Source organism: Anabrus simplex, chromosome 1, assembly GCF_040414725.1.
Source record: "Anabrus simplex isolate iqAnaSimp1 chromosome 1, ASM4041472v1, whole genome shotgun sequence".
Taxonomy (NCBI): domain Eukaryota; kingdom Metazoa; phylum Arthropoda; class Insecta; order Orthoptera; family Tettigoniidae; genus Anabrus; species Anabrus simplex.
Genome location: NC_090265.1, coordinates 939259820 through 939278099, shown reverse-complemented (window position 1 = coordinate 939278099; position 18280 = coordinate 939259820). Strand labels below are relative to the sequence as shown.

Sequence of the window (18280 nt, the reverse complement as noted above, 5' to 3'; positions counted from 1 at the left end):
CATCCTTAGGGCGTCTCAAGCCATCTTGTGCAAGGACCCTTAAGCCGTCCCATGAGAGCAGCCGCTATCTTGCGCAAGCATCCCTAGGGCATCTCATAAAGAGCCATGCATAACTGCCATCTTGCGCAAGCATCCGAAGGGCGTCTCATAAGAACCTGTGTATAGCAGCCATCTTGCGTAAGCACCCTTAAGGAGTCATGTATAGCCGCCATCTTATGCAATTAGCGTCGAGAGAGGGCTGCTGTAGAATTTTTCTTTTTAAATTATCCATCACCACATTTCAAAGGTATCTAGCTAAAGATGGCAGCACTGCGGATGACAGGTGACGAATTTACATCTACTACGATAAAGAGGGCAGCACGGTGCTCTCTGGATTAAAGATGGCGGATGACAGCTGTCAAAAAAGCACGTGGCTATGTTTACCAAACAACAGCACGTGGAATTTGCGGCCACCACATTTCAAAGGTATCTAACTAAAGAGGGCAGCACTATGCTCTGTTGATTAAAGATGGCGGATGGTAGCTGTCAAAAAAGCACGTTTGTTTCCAAACAAGAGCACGTGGAATTTTTCAATTTGCCGCCACCACATTTCAAAGGTATCTAGCTAAAGATGGCAGCACGGTGCTCTCTTGATTAAAGATGGCGGATGATAGCTAACAGAACTTTTCAAATTGCCCGCTACTACGTGCTTAAGGTAGTAGCCATAAAGAGGGCAGCACGGTGTTCTGTGGATTAAAGATGGCGGATGACAGGTGATGAAATTGCCCGCATGATAGCAGCACGGTGCTCTGTTGATTAAAGATGGCGGATAACAGCTGTCAAGAAAGCACATGGCTTTGTTTCCAAACAAGAGCACGTGCAATTTGCCGCCACCACATTTCAAAGGTATCTAGCTAAAGAGGCAGCACTGTGCTCTGTTGATTAAATATGGCGGATGACGGCTGTCAAAAAAGCGCGTGAGTTTGTTTCCAAACAAGAGCATGTAGAATTTTTCAAATTGCCGCCACCACATAGAGGGCAGCACGGTGCTCTCTTGATCAAAGATGGCTGCTGTCATGTGGAATTGCCTGCCACCACATTTCAAAGGTATCTAGCTAAAGAGGGCAGCACGGTGCTCTCTAGATTAAAGATGGCTGCTGTCAAAAAGCATTTTTCAAATTATCCGCCACCACATTTCAAAGGTAAGTAGCTAAAGAGGGCAGCACTGTGCTCTATAGATTAAAGATGGCTGATGACAGCTTCAAAAATGCACGTGGATTTGTTTATCTCGAGCTAGTGAGGTTAAGTTGGTAGCACTAAGGTTTAGGCCCGCCAAGATGGCAGCACTGCGGATGACAGGTGACGAATTTGCAGCTACTGCGATAAAGAGGGCAGCACGGTGCTCTGTAGTTTAAAGATGGCGGATGACAGCTGTCAAAATGCACGTGGCTTTGTTTATCTCGCGCTTGTGAGGTTAAGTTGGTACTACTGAGGTTTAGGCTCGTCAAGATGGCAGTACTTAGGTTAGCGATGCGTTGTTGTCTGTCAAAAAGCACTTGGCTGTCAAAAAACACGTGGATTTGTTTACCTCGCGCTAGTTAGGTTAAGTTGGTACCACTGAGGTTTAGGCCCGTCAAGATGGCAGCAGTGAGGTTAGCGATGCGTTGTTGTCGATGACAGCTGTCAAAAAGGACGTGGCTTTGTTTACAAATTCAAATTTCCCGCGAGTGGTGGAGGAGACCTCTGGGAGGCCTCTGGCTGTGGTGATGGTGAAGGAGGCCTCTAGGAGGCCTCTGGCTGTGGTGATGGTGGAGGAGGCCTCTAGGAGGCCTCTGGCTGTGGTGGTGGTGGAGGTGGCCTCTGGGAGGCATCTGGCTGTGGTGGTGGTGGAGGAGGCCTCTGGGAGCCGGAGGAGGTGGTGGCGCCAGAATCCCTTTATTATACTACTGATGGTCGTGATTGTAGTCTTCGTTGGGATTATTAGCCCCAATTGTTGAGATAGGCGGTGAAGATGACTATCAAAACGTAACCAGTGGGAGGGGGTGAAAGCCTAAGCTTCGAATGTTCTAATATATCCGAGCCAGAAGAAAACAATATGTGATGGCCTATACTGCCCCCGACCTCTTATCAACAATAACATTATTATAAACTGGCTATTGTTGTTAGTTTAGCTGTGCTCCATCTCTTCCGCTGCCACTGCTGCATTACTGCTGCAATTAAAAACTAACCTATCAACGACGACGGGTACACAGCAATTAATTTTCTTAGAAAGGAGTTGTTTGATCTCACGTTGAGTCTTGACTATCTATGAGTTGTAATGTTTGCAAACATAAATAATCACATGAATGGATACATTTCAGATGGCGTGGTCCCGCTTGGTGGTGAGTCTCTACTTGACAGCGGTGCTTGTGTGCTGCATTCTTCAGTGGGCGCCTGGTACAGAAGCTGAACCTATGTTTCTCATAAGAAGATGTCGAGCTGGTCAAGTCATGATTAGGGGCTCCTGCAAGACGAAATTACCTTAACTCCTTTCATTCCTTCCTTTCGGTGAGTTGCTTCATTAAGTTTTCAAAATTCGATGAATGTTGAAACTCGACAAGCCTATTACAGTAGAATTTGGTTATAATGGCAGCTAACATACCTGGTGAATTGTGTCCTTGTAAACGCATATCGTTGTAACCGACATTTATACCTACAGTCGTACGAGGTGGAAAATGAGATAGAACAAAACCTAAATTAAATACGACCGGGCGAGTTGGCCGTGCGCGTAGAGGCGCGCTGCTGTGAGCTTGCATCCGGGAGATAGTGGGTTAGAATCCCACTGTCGGCAGCCCTGAAGATGGTTTTCCGTGGTTTCCCATTTTCACACAGGCAAATGCTGGGGCTGTACCTTAAATTAGGCCACGGCCACTTCCTTCCCACTCCTAGGCCTTTCCTCTCCCATCGTCGCCATAAGACCTATCTGTATCGGTGCGACGTAAAGCCCCTATCAAAAAAATTAAATACGACCTACAAAAAGGGATAATGTCCATGATCATGTTATATTCGTAAATTTCATATCCGAACTCCGGACAACCTGCACGTAGAATGCATACCATCTGATTGAACATTGGCAAGATATTATTTTCTATTGATACACTTAAAAGCCCTCCTCTGTGGTGTAGTGGTTAGTGTGATTAGCTGCAACCCCCGGAGGCCCGGGTTCGATTCCCGACTCTGCCACGAAATTTGAAACGTGGTACGAGGGCTGGAACGGGGTCCACTCAGCCTCGGCAGGTCAACTGAGTAGAGGGAGGGGGGGTTCGATTCCCTCTTCTGCCATCCTGGAAGTAGTTTTCAGTGGTTTCCCCCCACTTCTCCTCCAGGCAAATGCTGGGATGGTACCTAACTTAAGGCCACGGCCGCATCCTTCTCTCTTTCTTGTCTATCCCTTTCAAACTTCCCATCCCCCACAAGGCCCCTGTTCAGCATAGCAGGTGAGGCCGCCTGGGCGAGGCACTGGTCATTCTCCCCAGTTGTATGCCCCGACCCAGAGTCTGAAGCTCCAGGACACTGCCCTTGAGGCGGAGGAGGTGGGATCCCTCGCTGAGTCCGAGGGAAAAACCGACCCTGGAGGGTAAACAGATGAAGAAGAACATACACTTACAAATATTTACCCTTATACCCTCATTTCCAAGAAAACTTTGTGCACCATAAACGAATCGAGGAAGTTGCCCCGCGGCATAGTCATAGGTTGAAATGTGTCCCATTTGCGTTTAATACTGATTGATTGCGAAGAACTGTCACTAGTGGTAACATACCTCCTTCCCTCATTCATAGATGCAAGGCACGAAATACTGTAAGTGTTTAAAAGGAGTGTGAGCCTATGTCTACACTGTGAATCGGTGTTGAATGGATTAGGAACCGCGAGGGTACACGCATGCATACAGAAGAATTGGTTTGACCCCGGTCGACCACTTTTTATTGTACCACAGGCTGTTAGCACTCCACTGGCGTCGCTTTGCATCACCTAGCGATATGTCATGGCAGCCGGTGATAATTCTGTGCGCACCAGTACCAGCCAGGTGTCTACCAGAGCAGGATCTGTTGTCACGGAATGCTTTACGACGTCTACCATTACGATCCGAACATCACCGAGCATGTTTGAACTTTTGCCAGGAAAGGGCAGCATAGTAGCTTGTAGACTGGTGCAACGAAGATCCTCCCGCAGCTAGCGTACTTACCATCCAAACCTGCTGTCACTGGTCGAAGTTGCCGTCCAGCCTGGTCCCATGCATTATCAATAGGCGAGAGATCTAGAGAACTTGCTGGTCAAAGAAACATGTTCACATCAGAAAGGCATGCCAGAGATACCCGACCTTTATAAGGCAGGGTATTATCGTGCTGGAAAATGGGGTTGTTGAGCTGCATCCGGAAGAAAAGCACACACGGCCTCGGAACTTCTTGGACGTATCGCCCCACCATTAGGGTACGCTTAATTACCACCCGTGGAGGGCGGAAATAGTAGGATATGGCACTTGACACCATGGCACCTCTCCTTAAGGTGGTATGCTGTAATACATTGAAGCGGGGGTGGCTGCACTGGCCGGGACGTCCCCAGAACCGAATTCGGCTGTCGTCTGTATATGGACAGGACCATGATTTGTTACTGAACACCATTCGGCGCCTTGAAACATGTTAAGTGCATCCAGGTGACTTGTATGATGAGTGAAATATGAATGAGTGAGCAAATGAGCATGATTAAAAGAAGAAATGTATTTGCTTGTTATAAGTTTACAATTTCTTGATTTTATAATTACTATTGTTACATTTTATAATTATTGTTATCTTGTTACTTTTACTTCTATTATGTTATTGTATAAATTTAATATTGTACATCATAAATAAAGTGCTTAAGTGTAAAAGAGAACCTTGAGTCCTAACGTAACCACGAAAAGAGACGTTATCTATGTATACAAATCTGTGCCTATTAGTACGTTATAAATTATAATTAGATCTAAGTACTTTTTATACCCACTTTGCACTTTATGAGTTGCTAAGATATAATAATAATAATAATAATAATAATAATAATAATTTATTTATTTGATATTTATTTTTAACTTATCTAAAATATATTTGCAAATGTGTAGTAGGATATTATACAGTATCTTTGCAATTATTTACATCTACAAAGTACTTCATGTGCATATCAGCCGGTGAAATTGTTTCATATTTATATACATTGTTGCAATCCTTACTATTTACAACATTGACAAGGTTTGTACATTAGCATAATCACTAATCAGCATGGTCATTTCATCCTGTGTTGTGGGTTTTCATCAATCCATGAAAGTATCATTCGCAATAGATAAGTCTGTGATACATTGATACATGTGATACATGAATAAATTCATGGGAAAATATTTAAATTGTAACTTGTTTTCTATTATTCAATTTTATTTTATACTAGCTGATGTACTCGTGCTTCGCTACGGAATTCTACATTGTGTACAGAATTCTAGGTTAGGTAGTGTACACGTTGTGAGCAAGATTGCATTAAATTACATAGCTCTTAACGTTACCCTAGAAACGCGACGGGGAAGTCACCAAACGTCTTTTCTCATATGAAGACTGGGTTAGGGAATGTTCATTGTAACGGTAGGCCGGCTTCCCTACCATCAGTCACAGTCAGGTTGGGGAGTTTTCATTATAATGGTAGACACTCACTCTCCACCAGCATTTTTACATCCTCAGAAAGACTCTCTTAGTGGTTTTCCCAACTGAAATGAACTTAGGTCATTACAATGACATCAGTAGGACTGGCGCGATTAAAACCAATGCTTTCATGTGAAATACTCGATCAATGAAAACCCACACATTTTCTTACTTTTATCGAACGGTACTACGCTGCCGATCTAACAGTCCAAAGTTCCAGAACTTGAATGACCAAGCCGCAGACAGTCGTGATCCGTGAACACTCTTCGTTTTTATTTGGGAGGGGGGGACGAATAGTGGGGAGTCCGAGGGCAAAAACTATGCCCTTTTACTAATCTGTTTCCTAGGAATACCCGATGAGTCGGAAAATCTCAATTCACTACACTGGCTGCGGAAAAATCTATCTGACTTGGAGGCAATTTTTTACCTCCAAGCCAGAGGAGAAACCCCCTCTTCACTGCTAATTTGGAATAAAATTAATGTAGAATTTTATAAGAGTGAAGAGGAATAAGCTTTTCTTAAGAAACGGCTCTTTTTCAGGATTGACTTTTGAGTTACTTAGTGAATTGTGGTGCTATAATTTGGAATAGGGTTAAAGTTTAATTCTAAACCAGATCATACTACTACTATTACTACTACTAATATGTGAGCCTCTGCCGTAAGTGTGCATACCGCTCATTCGGAACATCACGTCAGAGTAGGGATCGAACAGCTGGAATTCTATGATGAACCAGTGTGTTTCGTACCTGCAATATCACAAACTGTATGAACCAGAGGAATGACATGCTAAAGGAAAAAGATTTCTAACTCCCCAGCTGTTTCCCGCCAATATTCAGTCAGGCTGTTATACTCGGTACGCAGTAGCAATCCCATCTATCGGAGTTGAGTGGCACCATAAGAGACAAAGAACATCACAACAAACAATGGTCAATGTAATGCTATTGTTGATCAATGTTATGCGCTTTCGATATTGTAGGCCTTCACCTTTATTTTTCTTTCGATTCTGAAATACCACTCTTATCATAGTCGGTACGGTAAAACTGAATAAAACGTAAGTGATCGGAAATTATATTCTCTATAACTTTTGTTATGTAGTATTTTTCGATAGCACCAATAACATAGGTACCGGTACGTAAAAGTGAAATTTTAGGCGCATTCCCCTAAACTACCATTTCATCTAGGGCGAATAAAATTATTTGTAGCCTAGACTGTAGTTTCTTATTCCCCGACTCCATATACCGACTTTTATTCAATTCTGTTAACCCATTTTCTCGTGGCTCGGCGCTGATGTGGACTTAGCAAGAAAAATACAAATTCATTAATATCTATGTTATCAGAGCCGGTACGGTGAAAATCTATAAGACATAATTGATCGCAAATTTATTTCTATATAACTTTAGTAATATAGTGTTTACCGACAGGGCCGTTAATAACACAAATATTTGAGAGTTAAATTTTAGACCTTCCCCTAAACTACCATTTTACTCAGCGTGAATAAAATTATTTATAGCCTAGATTGCAGTGGTTCATCCTCCGACTTTACATACCAATTTTCATTAAATTCTCTTCAGCCGTTTTCTTGTGATGCGTGTACATACATACAGACAGACAAGAGAGACAGACATACAGATATCACGGAAAAGTAAAAAGTACATTTCCTTGTTACTATGGACATGACCGATACAGAAATACCATCCTTTTCGAATTCTGAGCAATGTACAGACAAAACTCTTATTTTATATGTATAGGTGATCCATAGTTTCACATGTTCTTTCAGTTGATGTTTTGATCTCAAGTGTATGATTTCTGAGGGCAGGTTGTTCAAAAATTTAGGAACTAAAACTTGTAATGTTCTGGATCGATATTTGTTGTAATACCTAGTAATCTGCAAATAACTTCTATATCTCCGTCTAGTTCCATGTGTATGTTAATAATAATAATAATAATAATAATAATAATAATAATAATAATAATAATAATAATAATAATAATAATAATAATAATAATAATAAGCCAAACCCAAACCCCATGGAACTACAGCCCTTGAAGGGCCTTGGCCTACCAAGCGATCGCTGCTCAGCCCGAAGGCCTGCAGATTACGAGGTGTCGTGTGGTCAGCACGACGAATCCTCTCGGTCGTTATTCTTGGCTTTCTAGACCAGGAATAATAATAATAATAATAATAATAATAATAATAATAATAATAATAATAATAATAATAATGGTGTTTGGTCCCCGAAGAGTCCTGATGCAGGTCTTTCGAGATGACGCCGTATAGGCGACCTGTGCGTCTGTGAGGATGGGGCCCTACCTATGATTAATTAAAATACTGTAGACGGCACACACAGCCAGCCCTAGAGAAATTTAAATTGACCAATGAAGGTTGAAATTCCCATACTGGGACCCTCTGGACCAAAGACTAGCACGCTAACCATTTTTCTATGGAGCCGGACAGTTCTAGAAGTTAAACTGAGTTATATATAGGTCAAATAGGTATTCTTTCTTTCTTTCTTAATCTGTTTACCCTCCAGGGTTGGTTTTCCCTCTGACTGAACGCGAGATCCCACCTCTACCGCATCAAGGGCAGTGTCTTGGAGCGTGGGACCTTGGGTCAGAGGATACAACTGGGGAGAATGACGAGTACCTCGTCCAGGCGGCCTCACCTGCTATGCTGAACAGGGGCTTTGTGGAGGGATGGGAAGGTTGGAAAGGATAGACTAGAAAGAAGGCCTGGAGGAGAAGAGGGAAACCACGGAAAAGCACTTCCAGGATGGCTGAGGAGGAAATCGAACCCACTTCTACTCAGTTGACCTACCGAGGCTGAGTGGACCCCGTTCCAGCCCACGTACCACTTTTCAAATTTTCGTGGTAGAGCCGGGAATCGAACCCGGGCCTCCGGGGGTGGCAGCTAATCACACTAACCAGTACACCACACAGGCGGACATGACCAATTCTAATTTTTTAAATCTTCGACGATATAACTACTTCTACCACCCGTGCTAGTACCTCATGAGCCTTGGTGCAGATGTTGGTACTGATCAGCGGAGGCGTGTTGATTTGTATAACGATCAAAGAAACAAAGTCACTTTTGATTTTAAAGATGAATCTCTGAATTCTATTCATTCCCAACAGTCACGACTCCTTTGCTGTCTAGCATAATTCCAACCTTGTTTACCATGTAAACGTCGCGTAAATGCTTGATCTCCTGTCCGGCTCGATGGCTAAATGGTTAGCGTGCTGGCCTTCGGTCACAGGGGTCCCGGGTTCGATTCCCGGCAGGGTTGGCAATTTTAACCATAATTGGATAATTTCGCTGGCACGGGGGCTGGGTGTGTGTGTCGTCTTCGTCATCATTTGATCCTCACCACGACGTGACGGCCATACGCCGTTTCTTTTTTTTTCATCTCCTGGTGGTGTGCTAAATTCAGTACTCCCTCCCACTTTAGTCTTAGCCAATAGTTTGCTACCATTTTAGGCTAGATAAGTATGTCTGTATACTTTACCTTTATATCTAATTATAACTCATCTTTAACTGTGTATTTTACAATATTGATTTTCTTAATTTGTTGGCCATTTCATTTATTTATTTACTGTCTTCTTCAATATTTCTGCTCGAATTAAACACCGTTTTCCTTTCTTTTTCAGTTCTCAAGCAGCACGGTCTTAGTTCAGCTCAAAACACACAATCTGGACAATGTAATATTGCAGAATCTTGAATGTTGTGTCCATACACAGACTTCACCTCTACTGTGCGCCGTATCATGTATTGCAACCATGTCCATTTCAAGAGGCATTTCACACACTTGCTGTCAATTTAATTTCCTTTTATGACAAGGGTTGTTCGTTAGAATGACCTATAACAACACATTGTAACAATGTTATTTCTTGGTAATTAATTTTTGTATGAATTTTTAATTATATATTTAAGAAAATGAAAATTCTGTTTCTTTTTCCATGTTCATCTATACTTATTCTATTCCAGAAACGTACGATAAGATAAGGTAGTCGACAATAAGCAACTAGTTAGATTCTAAAGTACTAACTATTATCAAAGGGCTCTCTTCAGTAACAAAGCAAGTCAACTTATTTTGGTAATGTGAGTATCTTAATAAAATAAAGATATATACACATGTCGTGTGGGTGCACAAGCGTATGTGGTTAAATCAGACGTGTAAACCTACTCTTTACATGCCTGCAGAGGTTTTCAGATGGTGTTAGTGTCTCTGACAGCTTCAATGTAAGATGTTTACAACATATTAAATAATTGAATAAAATTGATGTCCGCCTCTGTGGTGTAGTGGTTAGTGTGGTTAGCTGCCACACCCAGAGGCCCGGGTTCGATTCCCGGCTCTGCCACGAAATTGAAAAGTACGAGGGCTGGAACGGGGTCCACTCAGCCTCGGGAGGTCAACTGAGTAGAGGGTGGTTCGATTCCCTCCTCAGCCATCCTGGAAGTTGTTTTTCCGTCGTTTCCCACTTCCCCTCCAGGCAAATGCCGGGATGGTACCTAACTTAAGGCCACGGCCGCTTCCTTCCCTCTTCCTTGTCTATCTATTCCAATCGTCCCATCCCCCGACAAGGCCCCTGTTCAGCATAACAGGTGAGGCCGCCTGGTCGAGGTACTGGTCATCCTCCCCAGTTGTATCCCGCGACCCAGAGTCTGAAGCTCCAGGACACTGCCCTTGAGGCGGCAGAGGTGGGATCCCTCGCTGAGTCCGAGGGAAAAACCGACCCTGGAAGGAAAACGAATAAAATTGATTTTTAAAAATTATTTAAATTATTTTTAGGCGATACTTATAAATGTATACATACCGTAATCAAGAAATTGCCATTGTTGAATCCTCTAGTGCATGGTCAACTGTTATGGTGCTCTGTTTTCTCAGTAGTGATAAAGTAGTTATTTCTTAGCATAATGAGTGATACTGTTAGTGGAATAAACAATTTGTGCTGGTATTTCACGGTAGTAATCAAGACTTGTAACTATCTTTAAATTTTACGTTGAGTAGTTCTATTGGTGTTTCGGTAGATTACGTACTGTACGTTACGTAGGTTAGGTTTACGTTTTTCTTATCTGGGTTAGGGGAAATAGGAATAATACTTTTTCTTTTGAATACCTATTGTTTGTTGGTAGAATGCTTGTAAAATCAGGTTTACTATACCGATTAGTATCTCCCGTACATTCTACATTTACTTTTGTATAGGTGGCCTAATATATACACTATTTCGTACAGCACTTCAAGAACGCAAAGGAAACAATGTATTTATATCGTTGCCTACGCTATAATACAAGGCCTTGAAATGCACTCATGGAAACGGGTAGCATCCTAGTTCACCATTCAGCCGCTAGGATCTCGGTGGTGGTGGTGGTGATTATTGTTTTAAGAGGATCTCGTTCTTGCCTCCTTTATTCGCATGGCCGTATATGCCAATCAGTAAATTATATCCTAAATAAAAAGAGCTGAATGTTTTTGCGAGTATTGACAGTACTTTATTTATAGAGCGGTGCTGCATTGGCTTGGATATGTCATTGAAGTTTCAAAACTTTCCTTTTGAGAGGCTTCTTATCAAGTTTCAAAACTTTTCCTCTTCTACTTGAGTGGCTCGAAGCAATGTTGTCTAATAGAGACCTCAGAAATTTTCATTGTAGAAAAACAGCTGGTTTGTCGTTTTTACACATTCTACACTTAATTTCACTGTTGAAAATGTCTTTCGAAAAAATCCGTACACTTTTTAGTAACTCTCTTCGGGGCAAGTACTGTGTAGCGGAGGTGACAAATCCGTCGTTCACTGCAGAAGTGCCACAGACGATGATTTTCGGTATCTGAGGGCTCCTCGATCTTGAAAACGAATAAGACTCAATGATGGACTTTGAATAGCTGGAGAAGAGATATGTTCTAAACAGCCTTTACAGTCTGTTTGTTCTTTCGCCACACGAACCATAATGTCATTGTATTCCGCTTGGCGTCTTAGGTAGCTGAAGAAGAGCTCGATGTCATCGCTTGTTAGGTTCCTCGTCAATGCATAATGCAAATGTATACTTATGAGGTATTTTACGCAGGCCACAGTGAATTGGGTAGTCAAGATCTATGCCTGATACATTTCCCTCATGAATCTTTTTTACTTTCTCTGAATGCATTTGAATTTTCTTAATATAATGACAAACTAAAAACCAAACCCCATGGCACTACAGCCCTTGAAGGGCCGTGACCTACTAAGCGACCGCTGCTCAGCCCGAAGGCCTGCAGATTACGAGGTGTCGCGTGGTCAACACGACGAATCTCATCTGCCGTCATTCTGGGCTTTCTAGACGGGGGCCGCCATCTCACCGTCAGATAGCTCTTCAATTCATATCACTTAGGATGAGTGGACCTCGAACCAGCCCTCAGATCCAAGTAAAAATCCCTGGCCTGGCCGGGAATCGAACCCGAGTCCTCCGGGTAAGAGGCAGGCACGCTACCACTACACCACGGGGCCGTCTCCTTAATGTAAGACAGGAAATCATTAATTAACCAACTGAGGCGTTCATCTTCAGTACTAAAAGATGCTCGTTTGTTCTCATTTCTGGAATATGTCCCATGTGAGGTATTGCAGACGTCATGCGCATCGAAAAAAATTCATTAAATGCTCCATAAAACAAATGATTTATTTTAAACTGTATTTAATGCTCTCGGGACAAACCACCTACATACTTTTCAAACCAGAGATTGTTCCGGGGGGAAATTCAATACGGTATTTTTAGCTCTTGCTACATACAATTTCTACAAATTTGTTGGGCAAATTATTTTTCTGGTTGGTTTCCTAATTTAAAATTTCGGAGTTTGAAAAGGTCTCTCAAATGATCCCCGGTCACGCTAGCAATGTTTACAAAGAAGTCCAGGGACAAATTTTGGGATCGCCCGATTCTTATGACGTAACTCGGATCAAAACTTAGGAACCTAATTTTATCAGGTGGAAGTGGTATCTCATGCGTAATACTTCCTATGTATAATGTTTCTAACATTGAACATTCACTGGAAACTTGTGAAACGAAATTCCACTACCTTTAATTTCTCGTGAATAAACCATGACTGGAACTGCGAATGCTTAACATCAGACGAATGCATAATACATTCACAACCAACTCAGTTAATAAACACGTTTAAAGGCGCGAACCTGGTAGACAGGGAGCAAGAAAGCGACCCTAGCGGCCCGGCACTGAACTTCAGTGTGACCACTTTGATATCGTTTTACGGGCTCTATTTCCAGGCCTTGTATTATAACGTAGGCAACGATTTATATAATCAATGCATTGCCTGTAGCATTGTAAATTTAGTTAAAGAAAATAAAATTACTTCACAAAAATATGAGGTATTTTACTGACAAGATAGTTAACGGTCTTTACATTGTTGTTCATTATTGCTGCTCTTTTAATTCAAGTATTCCGCTGTTGACACTTGACATACGGTCCAGTAAATCAGTTGATTCGTATATTTCCATGTTTGTAGTACAAGTCTCCAACATATTTTCGAGAAAATTTATTGTGTCACTGTTTTAGATGTCTTCCCTTCTACTTTCAATATTTCAGCAATTAAGGACAATTTTAATTTCCGTTAGCGGATACGTAGAATAATAGTAATAACAATAATCTAAGTTGAAAGTATATAGGCCTAGTATTACCTTCAGTTCCATTGTTTCAGCTAAATTGTTGCGTCTTGGCCCTATGAAAGAAAATGTAGAAACTCACAGAACTGATCATTTCGCGAGGTCAAGGAGGCAGGGAGTAAAAAGAAAAGAGGAACGGTAGAAATAAACATGAGAGCACGCATGTATATTCTTCAGTAAATGGAATGTTTGTGTATTTAACATTGGTTCTATTTAGTTACAGGCTAAATCATTTATAAAAAAGACCTACATCAAATCTGTGTAGGAATTTAGTCTTGTTGAAGTAATCCCTTCAATATATAATTATGTAACTGCAGTTTTGATTTATCTATGTGCATAGTAATAATAATAATAATAATAATAATAATAATAATAATAATAATAATAATAATAATAATAATAACAATAATAATCTCTCCATGTATTTGCAAATTTAATGCAATTACATTTCTACAGTTTCGGTTACACTGTTATTAATATTATTTAAGATTAGGACACGCCTAATTAGAACTGTAGTGTAGTTTCTTTAACACTTAGTATCTTGCTTGCTATATTGTCGTGAAATCCTTGTAAGTATAGGCTACTTATTTCATCTAATATATAGGCCTATTCATAGATAGCACTATGTTATTTCTGTTGCTATTTTCATATTACTATGAAAAAAATGAAATTGCATATGGCTTTTAGTGCCGGGAGTGTCCGAGGACATGTTCGTTTCGCCAAGTGCAGGTATTCTGATTTGACACCCGTAGGCGACCTGCGCGTCGTGATGAGGATGAAAACGACGCATTCACCCAGACCCACTGCCAACGAAACTAACCAATTATGTTTAAAATTCCCGACCCTGCCGGGAATCGAACCCGGGACCCTTGTGACCAAAGGCCAGCACGCTAACCATTTACCCATGGAGCCGGACTTCATATTACTATGAAGAAGATGAAAGAATGAATGACCGAGGCACATGTAGGAACTGTGGATATGAGTGGGCATTAACGAGTATGAGAGAGGAGATAGTGAGTTTGAAGGAGATGATTAATCAGGCTTAACGGAGGACAGAAATGAAGATAGTTCTATGTAAATGATACTGTGGGTAGGCAAGAGGGAGGGGAAGGAATGTGAGAAGTTTTGAAAGACAGATGGGTTGATGTTTTAAGGGGAAGAAGAAATGAGGGCTAAGGATTCTCATCAGTGAGTAAGTTCAGGTGAGGTATCGGTGAGAAATAGATGTGATCTATTGCAGGTAAAACAGCAGAGTGAATGGGGAACAGGAACGTTTTACAGAGGAGAGACGGGGCAAATAGAAGGGAAACGGCAGGAAAGGCAAACATAGAGGAGAGGATAGGAAGAACGAGGTGGAACAGGGTCATGAGCTGGAGAAAATTGAGAAGGAAGTAGGTTCATCAGGAGACAGGAAGTTAAGGAAGACCAGGAGTGGGGGAAAATAAAGAGGTGGATGGGGATGAGTCTCTGGTCATGGATGCTCTTTCGTTAGTAACGTGGGAAAAGTGTGTGGAGGAAAGGAAACAATCACATGATGACCTGTGTGTACCACCAGTGGTACATGCTTGATCTCATGACGGCGTATGCGTACCACCAGTAGTACATGACGGATCTCATGATGACGTGTGTACCACCAGTAGTACATGACGGATATCCTGATGACGTGTGTATCACCAGTAGTACATGACTGATCTCATGATGACCTGTGTGTACCACCAGTGGTACATGCCTGATCTCGTGACGGCGTATGCGTACCACCAGTAGTACATGACGGATCTCATGATGACGTGTATGTATCACCAATGGTACGTGGCGCATCTCATGATGACCTTGTGCACACCAACAGCAGTACATGGCTCATCTCATGATGACGTGTTTGTATCACCAGTGGTACCGGATTCATCTCATAAGGACTTGTGTGTACCACCAGTGGTACTGACTGATCTCATGACGTCGTATGTGTACACCAGTATAACATGACTGATCTCATAATGAAGTGTACGTACCACCAGTATAACATGACTGATCTCATAATGAAGTGTACGTACCACCAGTAGAACATGACTGATCTCATGATGACGTGTATGTACCACCAGTGGTATATGGCGCATCTCATGATGAAGTGTATGTACCACCAGTAGTACATGACAGATCTCATAACGACGTGTGTACCACCAGCGGTACATGATGGATATGATGACGTGTGTGTTCCACCAGCAGTACACGATGGCCTTCATGACGACGTGTGTTTACCACCAGTAGTACATGACTGAACTTATGATGACGTGTGTGTACAGCCAGTAGTACACCATGGAACTCGTGACGACATGTGTGTACCACTAGTGATACATTACTGATTTCACGATGACGTGTGTGTACCACCAGCGGTAAATGACTAATCGCATGAGGACTTGTGGGTACCACCATGATCTCATAAACGTATGTGTACCACGAGCAGTACATGACTGATCACAGTACATGACTGATGTGTGTACCAGCAGTAGTACATGACTGATCTCATTATGGCGTGTGTGTACCACCAGTAGTACGGATCTCATGAAGAGTTGTGTGCACCATCAGTGGTACATGACGGATCTCATGATAACGTGTGAGTACCACCAGTAGTACATGACTGATCCCATGACGACGTGTGTGTACCACCAGTTGTACATCACTGATCCCACGATGACGTGTATGTACCAGCAGTGGTATATGACTGATGTCATGACGGCGTGTGTGTACCATGCCGATCTCATAATGAAGAGTAAGTACCACCTGTGGTACATGGCTGATCTCACGATGACGTGTATGTTCCACAAGTGGAATATGACGGATCTCATGATGACATGTGTGTACGATCAGTAGAACATGGTGGACCTCATAACGACGTGTGTGTATCACCAGTGGTATATGACGGATCTTATGATGACGTATATGTACCACTAGTGATATATGACTGATCTCCTAGTGTTCCTAGTGACCGGTGGTACATAACTGATCTCATGATGAGGTGTGTACCACCAGTGGTACATGCCTGATCTCATGGTGACGTGTGTGTACTATCAGTATTACATGATGGAGTTCAAAACGACGGGCGTGTACGACCACTAGCACATGTGTGCTCTGAGACCGCAGTGGTTCCTGTCGTATCATGGACGACGTTTGCGCATCACCTGTGGTATACGAAGGAACTGGAAACAACGTGTGTGTGTGTGTTCCACAATGAGCACAGAAGGATGTAATAATAACTGCAATGCGTTCGCTCGCTGAAGCCTAGTTGTGTGCGTCGCCATATTAGCAAGATAACCAGTGTCATTTCGAAGGAATTTCAGTGTTTTTATTTCGTCCGTTTACCAATCAGATGCGGTAGGAAAGCATCTTAGTCGTAATGACATACATTTAACAGTCCAGAAATGTTTTAAAATCTCAGTATCTTAAAGATTTGGAATTATGCGAGCAAATCGCCTAGAATTATATCAAATTCTATTTAGCTCAAACATTGTATTTTTAAAAGTAATGGAATATTTTCACAACGACGTACATCATTAATAGTATTAAAAATGAATAACTTTATGAAAGATTAATGGGTGTATAAATAGTATATAAACATATTAATATAGAAAACAAAAAGTATACTAAGTATGTGTAAATAAATGATTTAAGTCCAATTACGAACATTTGCTAAACGAACAGTAATTATGAGGTAGATCGTGTGTAATTATCATAACATTTTTAAACCAGGAGGGGTATTCAAGTGAAACACATAAATATAAAATAGAGAGTTATTTAGATAATGGTACATATTTACAAATAAATTGTCAGCGTTTTGGCCCTTGGTCCTCGGGGACACGAGCTCGAATCCCAGCCGGGTCAAGAGATTTTAACCGTAAGCTGTTAATTTTCTCGTTATGAGGTCTGAGTGTTTGTGCCGTAACCGATATTCCTGCAACCCATACACCACGTACAACACTGTCCTTCACCATACTAATACGCAGTTTCCAATACACGGCAGACGCCACCCATTCTCACCCGAGGGTCTGCCTTACAAACGGCCACCAGGCTATCCACACGAAATTATTAAATACATTAATTATACTTATGGGTTAATTTATAATACAGTTGAATTAAAATGTCGAAAGTGTTTATCACAAATTAATACCGATTGCTTGTGGAGAAAGAAACTGAAAGATAAAGGGAAATGATTTAGCTTGTTGTCTTGTAGTTTGTGCAGTTTGTTACCCGAAACCTTAACTCGCTGTCGTTTATACAGACACAATTATCTAGGCCAGTCTAGCAAACCAGTTAACATAGTACAGTAATTATTATCTACCAGAGAGTAGTTAATTCAGCCATTCGTCTTTTAATTCGCCACATTTTCAGGCTCGAAAATTTAATTTTCTTTCTGTAAGCAATTTCCCTGGCATTCAATTGGTCTATTTGGACATTAATACAAGTTTTGGCATTTTTATTATAGATAGAACGCTACACATCAGATAGTTTCCGACTGCCGTAGAAGAGTCTAATGAACCAAAGTCCACAGTGTTTGGTGCAATTTGAAGGACCCTCCTCTCCTACCTCGAATTACTTCTCACTTAAAATGCTTACAATGAAGAGAACTAACCTTTGATACTGCTTGTGGATACGTCAGGAAAGCAGTAAATATGAATGACATACACTCCCTTCCCTCAGGCGCATGATGCACAGCAAATATTTGTTTACAGTTAGTATTCTCAATTTTTTTTAGTACAGTCAGTATGGTGATCACGCGTGTTTGCTAACTTCAACTCAGGCAACACATTGATAACTATATTATTCTGTGTCCGTTGGTGTACCACCGGTGTTATACGACATTTTAGAGAACGGCGTATATGCACTACCACCGGTACGTAATGGATCTGAGAACGACGTATATGTACCACCGGTGGTACATAATGGATCGGAGAACAACGTGTTTTACTACCAG

At 41.7% G+C, this 18280-nt stretch overlaps 1 long non-coding RNA gene across 2 annotated transcripts in view; it reads left to right on the top strand.

The window, feature by feature from the left end:
• Positions 1–9633, top strand: part of LOC136857767 (uncharacterized) — a 51827-nt gene extending 42194 nt beyond the window's left edge. The window contains exons 3-4 of one of the 2 annotated variants that reach the window (XR_010858560.2): positions 2340–2526; positions 9322–9633. This is a non-coding gene — a long non-coding RNA (uncharacterized lncRNA). The remainder of the gene's footprint in view (positions 1–2339; positions 2527–9321) is intronic. The other variant, XR_010858559.2, reaches the window with a different exon arrangement.
• Positions 9634–18280: the final 8647 nt, after the last annotated feature.